The sequence below is a fragment of the Silene latifolia genome, chromosome 7 (genome assembly GCF_048544455.1).
Source record: "Silene latifolia isolate original U9 population chromosome 7, ASM4854445v1, whole genome shotgun sequence".
Classification (NCBI taxonomy): domain Eukaryota; kingdom Viridiplantae; phylum Streptophyta; class Magnoliopsida; order Caryophyllales; family Caryophyllaceae; genus Silene; species Silene latifolia.
The window spans coordinates 100,654,196-100,672,096 of NC_133532.1; the positions used below are offsets into that span (position 1 = coordinate 100,654,196).

Below are 17,901 nucleotides of genomic sequence, written 5' to 3' on the forward strand. Positions count from 1 at the left end.
AGGACGGGGGTATTCGAATTGTTCAATCTAATTGTAGTTGTACTAAGGGTGTCACAATTGTTTTGAGTTTTATGGTTCTAAGCTAATGAAAAGCAATGTAATGTAAAACAAGCGACAAAGGAAATGATGTAAACAAATGGTAAAAGACACTAGGATGTCATGGTATCATAGAGGAATCATGGTAAGATAGCATAAATGAGTTATATAGATGCAAGCAATTATTATTGTTGGAATCGAGTTAGTTTATGTCTTACAATCCCTAGGAAGACTTAGGTCCCGGAGCCGAGTCGGTCACGACTTTGCAACACCTACATCGACTTAGTTCTACCTATTCAACTATATGCATGGTCTAACAAGTAACAAGCCTTGAGTTAGTTTATATCTTACAAGTCTTGTTGAAAAGAATAAGATAATCAAACTAGGTTGTCAATCAAGCATTTCATCAAACATAACATGTGCATAAGTTGATAGTACAATAGGCAAGCATTCATATGAACTTATTAAGCATAAATTGCCTCATGATTAGCTCCCCTAATCCTCCACTAATCCTAGTTGGGAAACTACTCACTCATTTTTATGGAAAACATGTTAATAATGGTATCATCATCTTAACAAGTATAAACATGATGGAAGAGTAGAGCACTAATTAAGTAAAGAGTAAAGAAATTATACCAATCTTAAGATGAGCAAATGGAAAGGAAAGAATAATAGAAGAGAACTTTGAATGATGATGAAGAATTGTCAATTCTCCAAAACAAAACCAAATAATCTTCAATTACCCAATTAGATCTAAGAATCCTTGAACAATAATTAAGGAAAGATTAAAGTACAATTTGTGGAATGATTAAAGGCTAATCTATTCTAACCTAAGAAAGCTTAATCTAATCTAAGGGAACTTAATCCCATAATTATTACAAATGGAGTATATATAGTGAGTACAACTTTAGGTTAAGCAAAGGTAGATTAGGAAACATGCTTATGTGTCGAAGGAATTTTTCCTTGCACGTTTCAAGAGGATCCACACGAGATAGAGCAGTCTGGGCACCAACTCGAGCGGGTTGTTTTTTACTCCAGCACGTTAGTGGCCAACTCGAGCGAGTTGTACACAACTCGAGCGGGTTGAGCAGCAAATCTTCTTCCTTTGCTTCTATGCTTATGACACTTCCATATACTCCTTATTCCTATCATTCTTGGTCACTATTCTTGCCTCCTCTTTATACTAATCCATCCAAGATCATCAACAAGCTTCCGAGTATGCGTGAGAGACAGGAATTCCGCCTCACTTATCTTCTTTCCTACAACACATATAAAATGCACTAGGAAAGCAAATAGGAAGCAATTGACGAATAAAATGGCTATAAAATGCTATATTAGTATGCAAAATTAGGTTAGTTACGGGACTAAATGTGCGTAATTATGACCCACATCACACTTAGCTCCAAATTACCTAATCTCTTAGGATGCATATAGGGAACCTCATCTTCATTAATGGGCACATTTAGACTTTGATAAGATGTACCGCTCCTCAGTGAAATAGCATTAAGTTGTTCATGTGCTTGTTTACCTTGAGGGGGAAGATTGTCGGGCTGTTTTGAAGGATTTTGAGATGGCATTTGAGCAACTTGAGTGTCCAACATCTTGTTATGAGCTATAAGTTCATAAATTTAAGCCGTCTGCTTCTGTTGAATTAGTAAACTTTGTTGCAACAAAGCTTTCATCTCGGTCATGTCATTACTTGGAGCTTGAGGAGGAGGTTGCATCTGTTGAAAACCTCCTTGATTTTGCCTAACAGAGTTCCCTTGTGGTTGATTACCACGATTTTGAGGAGTAATATAAGCATTTTGTTACGAGGTTAACAGGTCAACACAAAATTTGACTTTTTTGTATTTACCAACTGAAAAAACAATTGAAAACAAAATAAAGTACCAACCAACAAAAAATGGCCGGAAGTTAACAGCAATTGCAACCGTAAAAAAACACTCTATTTTGGTCGCAAAAGTTAATTGTCGGTCAAAAATATTTTCAGATTGCAACCAAAAGTAGTCGGAAAGTGTGATGTTTTATACAACCTGTCTACATAATACATACTCCCTTAAGCCGCTCACTAATATTAAAACCTGCACTTACGCCAAATTTCCAACTCCAACATTGGATGCTAACACAATTTGTTAACCACAATAATGCGATCATTCGATTTTCATAGGAAAAGTTAAATGTATTACGAGAAATTCATTACAACTTCAAAAATAACAAGTTCAAATCTAAACAATCCAAGTCTAAAGATAAGAAAAAGTCTCTTAATCTTAGAAACAAACTAAACAAGTAACTGAAATGAAGACGAAGTGCCACCACCATCTTCATGAGGGAGTAGTAGAGTTATTTTGAGAAGTAGAGCTTAGCAGTACAAATGTTTCTTCAAATTTACGCATCATTTCAATCTCTATTTGTGATTGCATTTGGCTCAACCGTTCCTCATTCTCTTGATCCATCTTTTGCAACCGTTCCTCATTCTCTTAGTTCACCTTATCCATCGTTTCCTTCAAGAGTTGCTCGTGGTGATTTTGGAGTTGAGTAAGTACTCCGGGGGTGTAGGATTGGGAAGATGCAGCAGTAGAGGAGACACTTGGACAAAAGAATAAAGACTGAGCATTACCACCACCAAATACTTGTATGAAATTCCTTGTCCATCAAGTTTAGCGATGTCATTAGTAAACGGTTCCTGCAAATAAAACATTTTCAAAAGCTCATATTATCTATACAAACTGCCATTCCTGCATAAATGTTCAGCACAGCTCGAGGCTTAGCTATCTATCGAGCATAATCATATTACTTCACAAGTTCACAGAATATGAAGACCTATATAAAGGTTAAGTCGTTAGAGCCAAATATACTTTGGATTCCTAGAAGTATCCAGGTATTTAATTTATCTCCTTTTTCTTGACAATAGTCTAGAATTATATCTCTTAGTCTCAGAAATAAATCATCAGAGTTATATCACTTTCCATTCAGCTGAAAGGTAGTCCAAACAATATGAATACATCTAAAGCTCATTTTTTGATTTCTAATTTTTATGATTGCGTCAAAAAAAGATCACAATCTATATTGTTTTATTTAAACTTGTGAACATCGTTACGAGTATGATAATGATCTAAGAGGGTCAACATTATTAATTGACACACACTAAGGCAAAAAAATTCTACAATAAGCTAAATAATGGAAGTACATACCATGACACTCTTCGGCCTACCCGTTTCCACTGTTTGCTTCCCTTTTGGTCTATGTACTTGCTTAAACAATTCAAAAGTCGTAGTCATCTTGCCACCTGCATTCTTAGCCTGCAAAAAAAATTAATTAAACCACCAACAATATCACCAACTTTAATAATATTCAAAATATTAAAGTTAAACAACAAAGTTCGTCATACAAATTATGATAAAACATCACAACAAACACCAAATATCACACCAAATATTCCCAAAGTTCACAACGCTAAATTTAACAAGGAAGTTTAGTCAATAATATTTACCATCTCAGCAGCTTTCTCAATAGCAGTTTTTTTATCCATATTATGGGTTCACAACACTTTTCCATTTTCCTTGTGCTTTGTCCTATTCGCACTACTTTGAGCTGATTTTTTCTTGAATGCCTCTAATGATTTTCTGAGAAACAAAGCATCACGGCCTGCTTCTGACATCCATGTGCCATCATCTTTCGTCTTGACGTGCCAAACTAAGTCTTTGAGACGCAATGCAACCTTCTTTTTTAATGTCATCCTAAGCTCAGCTTCATGTGTTGGATCATACTCAAAATTATTCTGCAATTACATATAATAAAGTAGAATTATTTTATTGTTATGTATTTGAAAGAAAAAAATATAATAAGTATTAACAAATATTTAAATTACCTTAAAGTGATTCCAATAATCCTCTTTTACATGGGTTGGAGTCTCTCTCCAATTAGGACAACAAACATTAGTCTTCGACTTAATCGCACCAGACACTGCATCATTCACCACATTACTCGTGAACCTGTTAATACAATATACTAGTAAGGTTAAATAAGAAAACAACATAATATTAAATTTACGCAATTGCTAAATCCCGCACACACTTTTACTATATCCTACACATTTTCCACCATTATTCCATTATTACCCTTCTTCTAAAAAAATTAAAAAAAAAAACAAAAACCCTCCACTCCTCACCAATCCCCGACCACCCATTCCCCAGCCCCTACCGCCTATCTCCCAACGACGACGACCACCTTGCGCCATCGATCACCGAACTCGAGTTAGTATTATCACAAACCGTCGACCACTCACATCCCTTCCCTGCACCGTTTCATCAACAATTAGGGTTTCGATTGATTTGGGTTGTTGAAGGGGTGGTTGGGTCGTCAGGCTTAGGATGGTTGGAGGGGAAGGCTGTCGAGTGGTAGTGTTAGGCGTGCGTCATCGAGTTGTGATTGTTGCACGCTGTATGCGCGGGAAGGGGGTTGTCGACATGGGGATGGTAGCAAGGAGGTGTGGTCGACGGGGTGGGGTTGCAAGGGAATGGTTGGCGCGATGGTGGGATTGTGAGGGGTGGTGGCCGGCACTGGGAGGGTGCTGGAATGGTGGGGGAGAGTTGTCGGGGGTTGGGTATTATAACGGTGGTTTCTTTCTTTTTTTCTTTTTTTATTTTTCCTTTTTTTTTCTCTCCCTTGTTTCTTTGGGTGAGAAAATGAGAGGGGCACACTCGGTATAACGAGAATAAATGTGCGAGATTAAGTAAAATAGTGTGCGGAATTTAGCAAGTCCCTTATGCCCTGTTTGGGAACGGGCTTTTCATTTACAAATTTGGAATTGGTCCAAATCCGTTGTTTGGGAATTTCAAAAATTTAGAATTTTGATTTGGGCCAAATGCTGAGTATTTGGATGAAAGTCCAATATGTATAATCAAAATACCATCTAAACATATGTCATTCTCAAATTAAAACTGTCTCTCTCCATTCTCTCAACACCCCGACATTTCTATTTTCTACCATCAACACTCCATTATAAACTTGGGTTTCGAAGATTGGGGGCTTCCAAATTGTTAGTTCATTGCAACGAAATTGGGGATTTCCAAATTGTTAGGATTTTGTTCTTCAATTTCCGTGCAAACTAATCGAGGTAATTTTCTATATCTCAATATTTTTAGCAAGAACAAAATCGATATTGTTATACACTTTGATGATATTGATGTTTAATAGTTCAATTAATGTTTTATTAACAAGTAATAAACGTTTTTTGTTGTTGTATGTTACTTTATTTCAATAGTTTAGTTAAAATTGTTCCTTTTTTGGTTTATGTAATGCATTCTAAGTGTTCGATGGTTTGCCTCGGTGAATATGGTTGAGTTTTTATTGTATTTGAACGAAGGATCAAATTTGATTGTCATGAATTGCTCTGCTTTTGGGTTGTTTAATGTAATTTGGACAGATTTTGCTCTGTTTGCTTCATTATTCGAGAGCCGCAGATCTAATTCTTAAGTATCACCATTAATAAATGGTGGTTGAAATGTTTAATCGTTTGGTGCTTATCTGTGTATGTCAAGGGACAATGTGTGTTTACTACTGTTGGATCTAGTCTACTGATTACTTCATTATTCGAGAGCCGTAGATCAAATTTGATTCCATTTTCTTATGGGATAGTTCAAGTTGCTTTTGCTGACTTTTTTTCTAATCCATATTTTTTATAGGAGGTGAGTGAAAAACGAAAGCAAGTTTCAGCCTCTACGCAACCCAAGAAAAGAGGCTATATTATTTGGAATACCTAAATGGATACTATTCTAATCTCAGTGTTGTATAATCAACTAGCTAAAGGGAACAAAGGAGATGGTGAGTGGAAGCCTCAAGCCTACCAAGCTGTGGTGGATGAACTAAGAAGCAAGTTGGACATGTCTCTTACAACTGAAAATGTGAGGAATCGTGTCAAGATTTGGAAAAAAACAATATAGAGTAATAATGGAGATAAGAACACAAACAAAATTCAAGTGGGATGAGGAGAGGAAAATGGTGGTAATAGCAATTGAAGACATGCCCGAGTGGATGAAGTATACACAGGTACCTCTGAATATCTATAGATGTTCTTTCCTTGCAACCAAATCTTGATATGCGGACTTTTAGTATAGAGTCTATCCCTGACTTTTCTTTGATCTTATAATATGCATTCAGACAGAACACTGGGTTTGAATGTAAAGAGTGCCTTTATTGGCTTGTTTAGATCCTTAGTTGTTTCCTTGTGATGCTAATTGTTGTACCTTTATGCAAAAAGTGCACCATAATCATGTATATTCATGTGACTGGTATCAGTTGGGTTCTATTATGACACGCCGCGATAAAGCAGAAAATATAACTAATAAATTAAAGCAGAAATTTATGAGAATTTAAAAACTTTTAAATTACTAGTTAAAGAATAACACGCGGGTGCCAAAAAGAAATGAAACAAATACTACAATAGACAAACTTAGGTTATTACAACCCAAGTCTAGAAAGCAGGGAAAAGATATCCCACGACTAAACAAATAAAGAGTTTCTAAACTAGCAACTAAGGTCCAAGGGTTTAGTTATCGCTAGCCCACACGTCTTCCCCACGTCAGCATCTTCACCACCTGTCATTCATTTAAACATGAACGCCACAGTCAGTGAGGAGTAACTCAAGGTTCTACCACAATATGTCAAAACACAGATAAACATGAACATATTAGAACATCATAAAAACAACCATTTGATGCAAGCATTGAGACATGAGACTAACACTCAAAACATACGTAGTCAATCATAGATAAAGCATATGTTACATACACATGAGACAATTCAACCAACACGTCATAAATGATAATACCACTATAAACACGATAGAATATCATATGTCACGGATAAACAAGATTACATAATAATACATGTGAATGGAAACCTTAGCCATGAACTTTGAAAACCAAATAACATACAATACACGAAATGGGACTACTAAAATCACAAAATAAGCAAAGCATCCGGCTCAGAGGCTACCTTTAAAGCATGTCCGAGACACAAGTCCTTAAGTACCTTGGCTTAGCGGTTACCTTTAAAACATGTCCAAGGCACGACCTCTAAAGTATCTGGCTCAGCGGTTACCTTTAAAACATGTCCAAATACTACAAACAAGTGCCCGACTCAGAGGTTACCTTTAAAACATGTCCGAGGCACAACACATAAAGTATCTGGCTCAGCGGTTATCTTTAAAACATGTTCAAATACTACAAACAAGTGTCCGACTCAGAGGTTACCGTTAAAACATGTCCGAGACACAACACATAAAGTATCTGGCTCGGCGGTTACCTTTAAAACATGTGCAAATACTACAAACAAGTACCCGACTAAGAGGTTACCTTTAAAACATGTCCGAGACACAACACATTAAGTATCTGGCTCAGCGGTTATCTTTAAAACATGTCCAAATACTACAAACAAGTACCCGACTCAGAGGTTACCTTTAAAACATGTCTGAGGTACAACAAACAAGTATCTGGCTCAGCGGTTACCTTTAAAACATGGCCAAATACAACAAACAAGTATCTGGCTCAACGGTTACCTTTAAAACATGGACAAATACAATAAAAAGTGCCCAACTCAGAGGTTAAATTTAAAACATGTCCGAGGGACAACAAACAAGTATCTGGCTCAGCGGTTACCTTTAAAACATGGCCAAATACAACAAACAAGTGCCCGACTCAGAGGTTACCTTTAAAACATGTTCGAGGCACAACAAACAAGTATCTGGCTTAGCGGTTACCTTTAAAACATGGCCAAATACAACAAACAAGTATCTGGCTCAGCGGTTACCTTTAAAACATGGTCAAATACAACAAACAAGTGCCCGACTCAGAGGTTACCTTTAAAACATGTCTGAGGCACAATAAACAAGTATCTGGCTCAATGGTTACCTTTAAAACATGGCCAAATACAACAAACAAGCACATGGGACGGGATTATTAACGTCACATTCATACTTATGGCTTGCATCTCACCATAATTACGGATGGGAACATCAATCCCGACGATCATATCGCAACTAGAGGGCCTATGGCTCACCCCTAGTATCCGATAGGACCAAGACTCAGGGACGGGATGATTAATGTCACATTCATACTTATGGCCTGCATCACCATAAGTACGAATGGGAACATCACTCTCGACGATCATACCGCAACTAGAGGGCCTATGGCTCACTCCTAGTGTCTGATAGAATCAAGACTCCCACAACCGAACAATACTAGACATTATGAAGAATATGACTTTTACAAGTACTTATAATAAATATCTCATACTTGCATTATGTTAATAACATTCCACTTTATAATCTAACATGCCGGTTAAATAAAATATAATGAGCAATAATGAATAATTTACGTTATGTGAAATCTACAGAATAAGATGTGGCTAACTCAAGTGACTCAATTAAGAGTCTGATAAATAAATTATAAGGAGTCCAACAATTGAGTCACATTAAGCCTAACTAGCCCAATTTATCAAACATGACTGGTCCAAATCACCAAGTATAGGTAGCCCAATTACCAAAATCAAATGAGCCCAACAAACTAAATCAAATGAACCCAACAAAAGGATTATGTGAAAGAACGATATTAACGAATTACGTTATAAAATTCGAGACGACAATTTAAACGATTCACACATACCAAATTTGGCACTGAATGCACTCATAATATGAGTGTGGCCAATAACTACAAGTCAAGCCCAACGAATAGAATATGGTGAGCCCAAAGAATATAAGAAAGTGAGCCCAACATGTAAAACACAATGAGCCCAACAAATATTCACTAAATGAATAACCTAAGGCAAAAATAAAAAAGAAGGTAAGGTCGTTATACGGCTCATTCACCATGACCAACAACCGACACTGCCAAGCCACGGTTGAGGTCGCAACCCACTACCACTGCCGTGGTCACTGCCACCCTTGGTCAGCCCACAGCCACGGCTAAACACAGCCCCTCACGCCACCATTCCCGCTCAAAAACAACCCTCCAAACAGAGAGTAAAAACAAGACTCCAACAGTCCAAAACCCAAGTTTTCTAAGCGGCAAAGATCGAGTAAACAGGTGACGACTTTAGCGTAAAGATACAAGCAGAAAAACCGATCCAAGGGACCATTAAATCCGTCCCAAAACTGAGAACGAAAACAGTAAAACGGAGGGTAAAGCAGGGGCGGACAGCCTAGCAGATATACGATTTCAGACAAACAACAAAAGACACATTTGAGACGGGAAGAGCACGACCTGAATAGGGATAAACCCCATCCAAAATCTCCCCAAAAGTGCACCCAGAAAATCAGCAATGCAATATACACAGTTCCTCGAAGAGACAACAAGCAACACTCGGCTTTCGAAGACGACGAAACCGTGACAAACAAGCCATCGGACGGCCAATAACCAACTAAGCTGACCACAAACTTAACAAAATTAACTCCACATATGAGAAAACACACAAAGGTTGAGACTTTACAATAAACACAGTAAAGACGAGTAAGGAGGAATATTTGCAGGGTTAAAGATCTTTTAGTAGGTGGATATCAGGATAACTGTTGGGCTGGTTCAGCTAGTGCTTACACTGTCAGTACTGGATATCATTGGTTACAGGATACACACCCTCCTGTCCTTTGGTATCAGGATGTTTGGGATCTCTGGGTTGTTCCCAAACATGCTTTTGTTGGTTGGTTGATTCATAGGGCAGCTTTAAACACTAGATCTAAGTTGTTTAAGCTGGGCCTCAGTGTTACTGCAAACTGTGTTCTATGTGAGATAAAGGAGGAGACACATGCTCATCTCTTCTGGGAATGTGCCTATTCTTCACAGGTGATTGCAGTGTCCTGGAACATTGGTTGCGGTGAAGATTATTACTCCCCCCGGCTCCATGTCTAAGCTGCAAAGAAGAATTTGTAGGGTAGTAAAGATGGCTGCTTGGTATACTCTATGGATGCAAAGAAACACTGCTCGGATAGAGATTACTCTCTGCAGGCCTGAAAATTTGGTGCATCAGATTCAGCATATGGTGCATGGTCGAATTATTGGCAAGTTAAAAGATTATGTCATGCCTAGAGATTGTACATGGCTAAGTAAGATTAACATTCGTTGTCAGTATTGTACTTAGTATAGTTATGAGTTGAAAACTTGTAAAATTTGGGTTGTAATTTTCCTCTATTATTAATACAAAAGCTCACATTCTACCAAAAAAAAAAGGAGGGCGAGAATATTGACTCATTATCGAGTAACCTATTATCGTTACCTTTAACCTCACGAATTTCAGAGCAAAACGTCCCTAAGTTCGAGCTGCTCTCGGGTCTTCGACACATTCGAAAACTAAGTCAAAACAGAAACTTTCTTACCTTCAAAGAATGAGGAAGGAAGGAGGAAGCTAATGGTAAAAAAAACATCGAATTTGGTCGAGAAATGAGGGCGGGATCTCGGGTTGAATGTCGCGTAAAAAATGAGTTGGAAGGTGGTTGTGTTTGCTGCTGTTGTTTTTGTTTGTTGTCCGCAGGAAGAAGAAGGAAAGAGTGAGGGGTGGGACGGGTTGATCAATCAACAACAACAATAATAATAATAATAGTGCATAGTAATAATATATAATAATAATAATATGTAAGATATTTAAAAGTAGAGCGTAAGAGGTGGGTGAGTGTGTTGTCGATATAGGATAGGTCGAGTAAAGATTAGTCTCACAAGTGGAAATGTGACGGTCTAAGCTAGACGGAAATTAAGACGGGAATTATTATTATTACGGTCAATATTATCGTCACTATGATTGTCCGACCAAAAATATGTATACACAAATTCTTATATAAATTATGCCTCAAAAATATAATTTAATAATACGTATTTTTATATAAATGAGCTTTTATATATTACTTTTATAAAAATCATGTTTGACATAAAATTAATTAAATCGAATAATTCAAATATATAAATTAAAGTAATCAAACGGTTTAATAAATTTTAAATGTCAAAGTGGGAAATTCGCGGGTGTTACAATCACCCCACCTTTTAAAAAGTTTCGTCCTCGAAACTTGAAAGTAGAAATGAAAGGCTAAATAAAATAAAACTGGAATTTTGGAATCGGTAACCAAAACATTTAAAAGGTTACTTATCGTAAGAATTAAAATTCTTTCAAAAGCTTCAAATAAAATTTTCCGACACAACCAGATTAAAAGGTAAATCATTGGTATAAATCAAAAATCAAAATGCTTTCAAAAGCATTAATGAAGAGTTTTCAAAAGTGTAAGTCTCATTCATGGAACGAGATTTCTCTTGTCGTGCACACAATACCGCTAACTTTCTAAATCAAAGACAGATTTAAAACAAAAATCATTCGTCGACAAGCGTAGAAAAAGTTATTAAACGTCTCTAATAACGAGTTCTAACATCCGATCAACGTTAAAATCAAAAGAAAAGGTAATCTATTCAAATTTTCCTTTTTACAAAAGCCAATATAAAAATAAAAGTTTCACTTTTAAACTCAAAAAGGAGTCAAGTTTGTGAAAAGATGACATCAAACTTTGACAAAGAAATCATAAATAGATCAAAGTTAACATAAATTGTATAAATTTAAAGAAATCATAGGTTTAGCAACTCAAAACCATGATAAAGAAGTCTATACTCAAAGAACAAATTGGGAACTGAATCAAATTTTCATTTTCAAATTTTTGAAATAGGTAAGGTTTGTAAGGGTAACATAAATTTTAACAACGAATCAAACTGGTAGCTTGAAAAGTTTAGAAATTGGACAAAAGAAAAGTAACTTAGACATCATAGATACCAGTATGCAAAAGGGATTCAACTTAACTAATCAAAAGAGCTATGATGAATTTCATAGGGTAAGGATTGAAGTCAAATCAACAAGGTCAAAGATAGAGTTTTATAGGTTGCTAGCATCAAACTTAATGGAGGAGCATGACGAAGTGAGGAGGAGGGAAATGGACGGTAACGCTTGTGATCAAGGAGAAAGGAAATTAGACAACAAGGCAACGCCAGATACTCAAATCTCAAACAACAACATCATCCTAAACGGTTCCGAAAACTTTCTAACGACAAAACTTATAATCACAACACTCCCAAGGATTTCCTCAAAACACTCATGTTACTTCATCCTAATCTATTCCTTGAAACAAGGTACTCCACTATAAGTGTGATCTCATCACTCCAAATCCCCAAACATCCACAAACAACTTCCACAAGATCAAGGTCAAGGTTTCCAACAAAGCTATACTCATATCCAACTAGTGTCAACCATACCATTATCCTTTCTAGTTACTAAAACAAGCGCTAAGATTTCCCAACAATGTAGCTTAGTCTCATTCTCATACCATACCTCAAGTAGTAATCAAGATCACTCACTTAGACCAACTAATAATCCCACAATTAGCATTTCTCATATGGTAACATATACATTATCAAACCCTCATATCCAAAGTGATTACGAAAGCCAATCGTAAATTCAACTTACTTACTCACTCAATCTTACACCTTCGATTCCACCACTCATTTCCACCTATTTTAAGTCAAGTACTAAGCACTAGTATCCCAAGACACGTCTCACTACACTTCCCAAGGTTTTCAAATCCCAAACATAAACAACAAAACCAGGTTCTACAACCTTAGTAGCAAATGCAAATCACACCTGACACACAGAATCCACCAATCAAATATACTCACTTTATCAAGGAATTAGGTATAAGAATCACTAAGTATGTCTCATCACACCACCTAGGTCTTTCCAACATCACAACGTATCAAAACCAGGGTTATGGGTTAACCACAAACAATCTCCTCAAAAGTCAAATTTTCCAACCAAGGTCAAGATTCCTCAAAAGAAAGAGTACTATCAAAAGGTGTAAAAGGGAGGATAAGTAAGGAACAAAAGACAAATTAGGGGTATACGAGTAGCTTTCAAAGTAAAACAGAAGAGAGTTTAGATGATGGATAAGCACCAAGAGGTAAAGGATAAGGCAAGGTACACAAAGATGGAAGAATAAATTCGAGGAAGATGAAGCATACTTCAAAGGTTGAACAAATCTTCAATTCTCGGCAATAGGCACCAAGTCTTGATCTTCACGTAGGTAAGCTCACGGTCATTGATCCAAGAGCACAACAAATATTAAGTGACAATCAACAAACATGTTAGAACCTAACAAAGAGCAAACATACTACGGACTACCACCTTAGGTCCTTAAATCTACCCATCTCTCATTCGTTATTCAAGGTCAAGTTCAAGTTTAAAGCTGGGGTACACGTGTGTGTGTGTGTGTGTGTCGGGAGCAGCATAGGCTCTGATACCAACTGTGACACCCCGCGATAAAACGGAAAATATAACTAATAAATTAAAGCGGAAATTTATGAGAATTTAAAAACTTTTAAATTACTAGTTAAAGATTAACACGCGGGTGCCAAAAAGAAATAAAACAAATACTACAATAGACAAACTTAGGTTATTACAACCCAAGTCTAGAAAGCGGGGAAAAGATATCCCACGAATAAACAAATAAAGGGTTTCTAAACTAGCAACTAAGGTCCAAGGGTTTTGTTCTCGCTAGCCCACACGTCTTCCCCACGTAAGCATCTTCACCACCTGTCATTCATGTAAACATGAACCCCACAGTCAGTGGGGAGTAACTCAAAGTTCTCCCAGCCACAATATGTCGAAACACAGATAAACAGCAACATATTAGAACATCATAAATACAACCATTTGATGCAAGCATTGAGACATGAGACTAACACTCAAAACATACGTAGTCAATCATAGATAAACCATATGTTACATACACATCAGACAATTCAACCAACACGTCATAAATGATAATACCACTATAAACACGATAGAATATCATATGTCACGGATAAACAAGATTACATAATAATACATGTGAATGGAAACCTTAGCCATGAACTTTGAAAACCAAATAACATACAATACATAAAATGAGACTACTAACAACACATAATAAGCAAAACATCCGGCTCAGAGGCTACCTTTAAAGCATGTCCGAGACACAAGTCCTTAAGTACCTTGGCTCAGCGGTTACCTTTAAAACATGCCCAAATACTACAAACAAGTGCCCGACTCAGAGGTTACCTTTAAAACATGTCCGAGGCACAACACATAAAGTATCTGGCTCAGCGGTTACCTTTAAAACATGTCCAAATACTACAAACAAGTGTCCGACTCAGAGGTTACCTTTAAAACATATCTGAGGCACAACACATAAAGTGGTTGACTCAGCGGTTACCTTTAAAACATGTCCAATACTACAAACAAGTACCCGACTCAGAGGTTACCTATAAAACATGTCCGAGACACAACACATAAAGTATCTGGCTCAGCGGTTACCTTTAAAACATGTCCAAATACTACAAACAAGTACCCGACTCAGAGGTTACTTTTAAAACATGTCTGAGATACAACAAACAAGTATCTGGCTCAGCGGTTACCTTTAAAACGTGGCCAAATACAACAAACAAGTATCTAGCTCAGCGTTTACCTTTAAAACATGGCCAAATACAACAAACAAGTGCCCGACTCAGAGGTTACCTTTAAAACATGTCTGTGGCACAACAAACAAGTATCTGGCTCAGCGGTTACCTTTAAAACATGGCCAAATACAACAAACAAGTGCCCGACATAGAGGTTACCTTTAAAACATGTCGGAAGGCACAACAAACAAGTATCTGGCTCAGCGGTTACCTTTAAAACATGGCCAAATACAACAAACAAGTATCTGACTCAGCGGTTACCTTTAAAACATCGCCAAATACAACAAACAAGTGCCCGACTCAGAGGTTACTTTTAAAACATGTCCGAGGTACAACAAACAAGTATCTGGCTCAGCGGTTACCTTTAAAATATGGCCAAATACAACAAACAAGCACATGGGATGGGATTATTAATGTCACATTCATACTTATGTCTTGAATCTCACCATAATTACGGATGGGAACATCAATCCCGACGATCATATCGCAACTAGAGGGCCTATGGCTCACCCCTAGTATCCGATAGGACCAAGACTCAGGGACGGGATGATTAATGTCACATTCATACTTATGGCCTACATCACCATAAGTACGAATGGGAACATCACTCTCGACGATCATACCGCAACTAGAGGGCCTATGGCTCACTCCTAGTGTCCGATAGAATCAAGACTCCCACAACCGAACAATACTAGACATTATGAAGAATATGACTCTTACAAGTACTTATAGTTATAATAAATATCTCATACTTGCATTATGTTAATAACATTCCACTCTATAATCTAACATGCCGGTTAAATAAAATATAATGAGCAATAATGAATAATTTACGTTATGTGAAATCTACAGAATAAGATGTGGCCAACTCAAGTGACTCAATTAAGAGTCCGATAAACAAATTATAAAGAGTCCAACAATTGAATCACATTAAGCCTAACTAGCCCAATTTATCAAACATTACTGGTCCAAATCACCAAGTATAGGTAGCCCAATTACCAAAATTAAATGAGCCCAACAAACTAAATCAAATGAACCCAACAAAAGGATTATGTGAAAGAACGATATTAACGAATTACGTTATAAAATTCGAGACGGGAATTTAAACGATTCACACATACCAAATTTGGCGCCGAATGCACTCATAATATGAGTGTGGCCCAATAACTACAAGTCAAGCCCAACAAATAGAATATGGTGAGCCCAAAGAATATAAGAAAGTGAGCCCAACATGTAAAACACAATGAGCCCAACAAATATTCACTAAATGAATAACCTAAGGCAAAAAGAAAGAAGAAGGTAAGGTGGTCATACGGCTCATTCACCATGACCAACAACCGACACTGCCAAGCCACGGTTGAGGTCGCAACCCACTACCACTGTCGTGGTCACTGCCACCCTTGGTCAGCCCACAGCCACGGCTAAACACAGCCCCTCACGCCACCATTCCCGCTCAAAAACAACCCTCCAAACAGAGAGTAAAAACAAGATTCCGATTGTCCAAAACCCGAGTTTTCTAAGCAGAAAAGATCGAGTAAACAGATGACGACTTTAGCGTAAAGATACAAGCAGGAAAACCGATCCGAGGGACCATTAAATCCGTCCCAAAACTGAGAACGAAAACAGTAAAACGGAGAGTAAAGCAGGGGCGGACAGCCTAGCAGATATACGATTTCAAACAAACAACAAAAGACACATTTGAGACGGGAAGAGCACGACCTAAACCGGGATAAACCCCGTCCAAAATCTCGCCAAAAGTGCACCCAGAAAATCAGCAATGCAATATACACAGTTCCTCGAAGAGATAACAAGCAACACTCGGCTTTCGAAGACGACGAAACCGTGACAAACAAGCCATGAGACGACCAATAACCAACTAAGCTGACCACAAACTTAAAAAAATTAACTCCACACATGAGAAAACACACAAAGGTTGAGACTTTACAATAAACACAGTAAAGACTGAGTAGGGAGGGCGAGAATATCGACTCATTGTCGAGTAACCTATCACCATTACCTTTAACCTCACAAATTTCAGAGCAAAACGTCCCTAAGTTCGAGCTGCTCTCGGGTCTTCGACTAAAAAGAGAAAAAGCGAGTTGTATGAGTCAAGGAGCCGAGTTGTCATAAGACTACACATTCGAAAACTAAGTGAAAACAGAAACTTTCTTACCTTAAAAGAATGAGGAAGAAAAGATGAAGCTAATGTTACAAAAATCATCGAATTTGGTCGAGAAATGAGGGCGGGATCTCGGGTTGAATGTCTCGTAAAAAAGGAGTTGGAAGGTGGTTGTGTTTGCTGCTGTTGATTTTGTTTGTTGTCCGCAGGAAGAAGAAGGAAAGAGTGAGGGGGTGGGGACGGGTTGATCAATCAACAACAATAATAAAAATAATAGTACATAGTAATAATATATAATGATAATATGTAAGATATTTAAAAGTAGAGTGTAAGAGGTGGGTGAGTGTGTTGTCGATATAGGATAAGTCGAGAAAAGATTAGTCTCACAAGTGGAAATGTGACGGTCTAAGCTAGATGAAAATTGAGACGGGAATTATTATTATTACGGTCATTATTATTGTCACTATGATTGTCCGACCAAAAATATGTATACACAAATTCTTATATAAATTATGCCTCAAAAATATAATTTAATAATATGTATTTTTATATAAATGAGCTTTTATAAATTACTTTTATTAAAATCGTGTTTGATATAATATTAATTAAATCGAATAATTCAAAAATATAATTTAAAGTAATCAAACGGTTTAATAAATTTTAAATGTCAAAGTGGGAAATTCGCGGGTGTTACATCTATTCTGGATCTTCTAGATATATTCAGGTGTAGTGGACTTCATAATAGGCCTGATTTTTGCTGTGGTTAACATCCTTGGTTCGGCTTAAATATACTCGTCGTCAAAGCTACCAACTAAAAAAATATTTATAACTTCACAAACTACTCTTAGTAAAGAGGTAAGTAAAGGTCAGATCCCAAGGGACGGGTATTGATGTAGGATTTTCAATTGCAAGTAGTTATGTCTTAGGGTGTCATAAATTGGGTTGAGGTGAGATGTAATCTAAACTAATAAACAAGATAAATGAAAATAAAGTAAAGCAATTAAAGGGGTTTATAAACAATTGATTAAAAGCACTAGGGTGTCATGGGTTCATAGGGGATTCATGGAAATAGATCATACAAACATGTTCTCAATTAAAAGTAAGCACTTATTGTTGTGATAGGATCGAGTTAGTGTATATCTTACAATTACTAGGAAGATTTAGGTCCCAGAGCCGAGTCGTCTAGACTGTAAAACACCTACAAGTCGACTTAGTCTCCACCTATTCAACTCTATG

At 37.0% G+C, this 17,901-nt stretch overlaps 1 long non-coding RNA gene across 1 annotated transcript in view; it reads left to right on the forward strand.

The window, feature by feature from the left end:
• Positions 1–5,734: 5,734 nt before the first annotated feature.
• The window catches only part of LOC141591193 (uncharacterized), an 88,928-nt gene continuing 76,761 nt past the window's right edge, over positions 5,735–17,901 (forward strand). The window contains exon 1 of the long non-coding RNA XR_012520724.1: positions 5,735–6,084. This is a non-coding gene — a long non-coding RNA (uncharacterized LOC141591193). The remainder of the gene's footprint in view (positions 6,085–17,901) is intronic.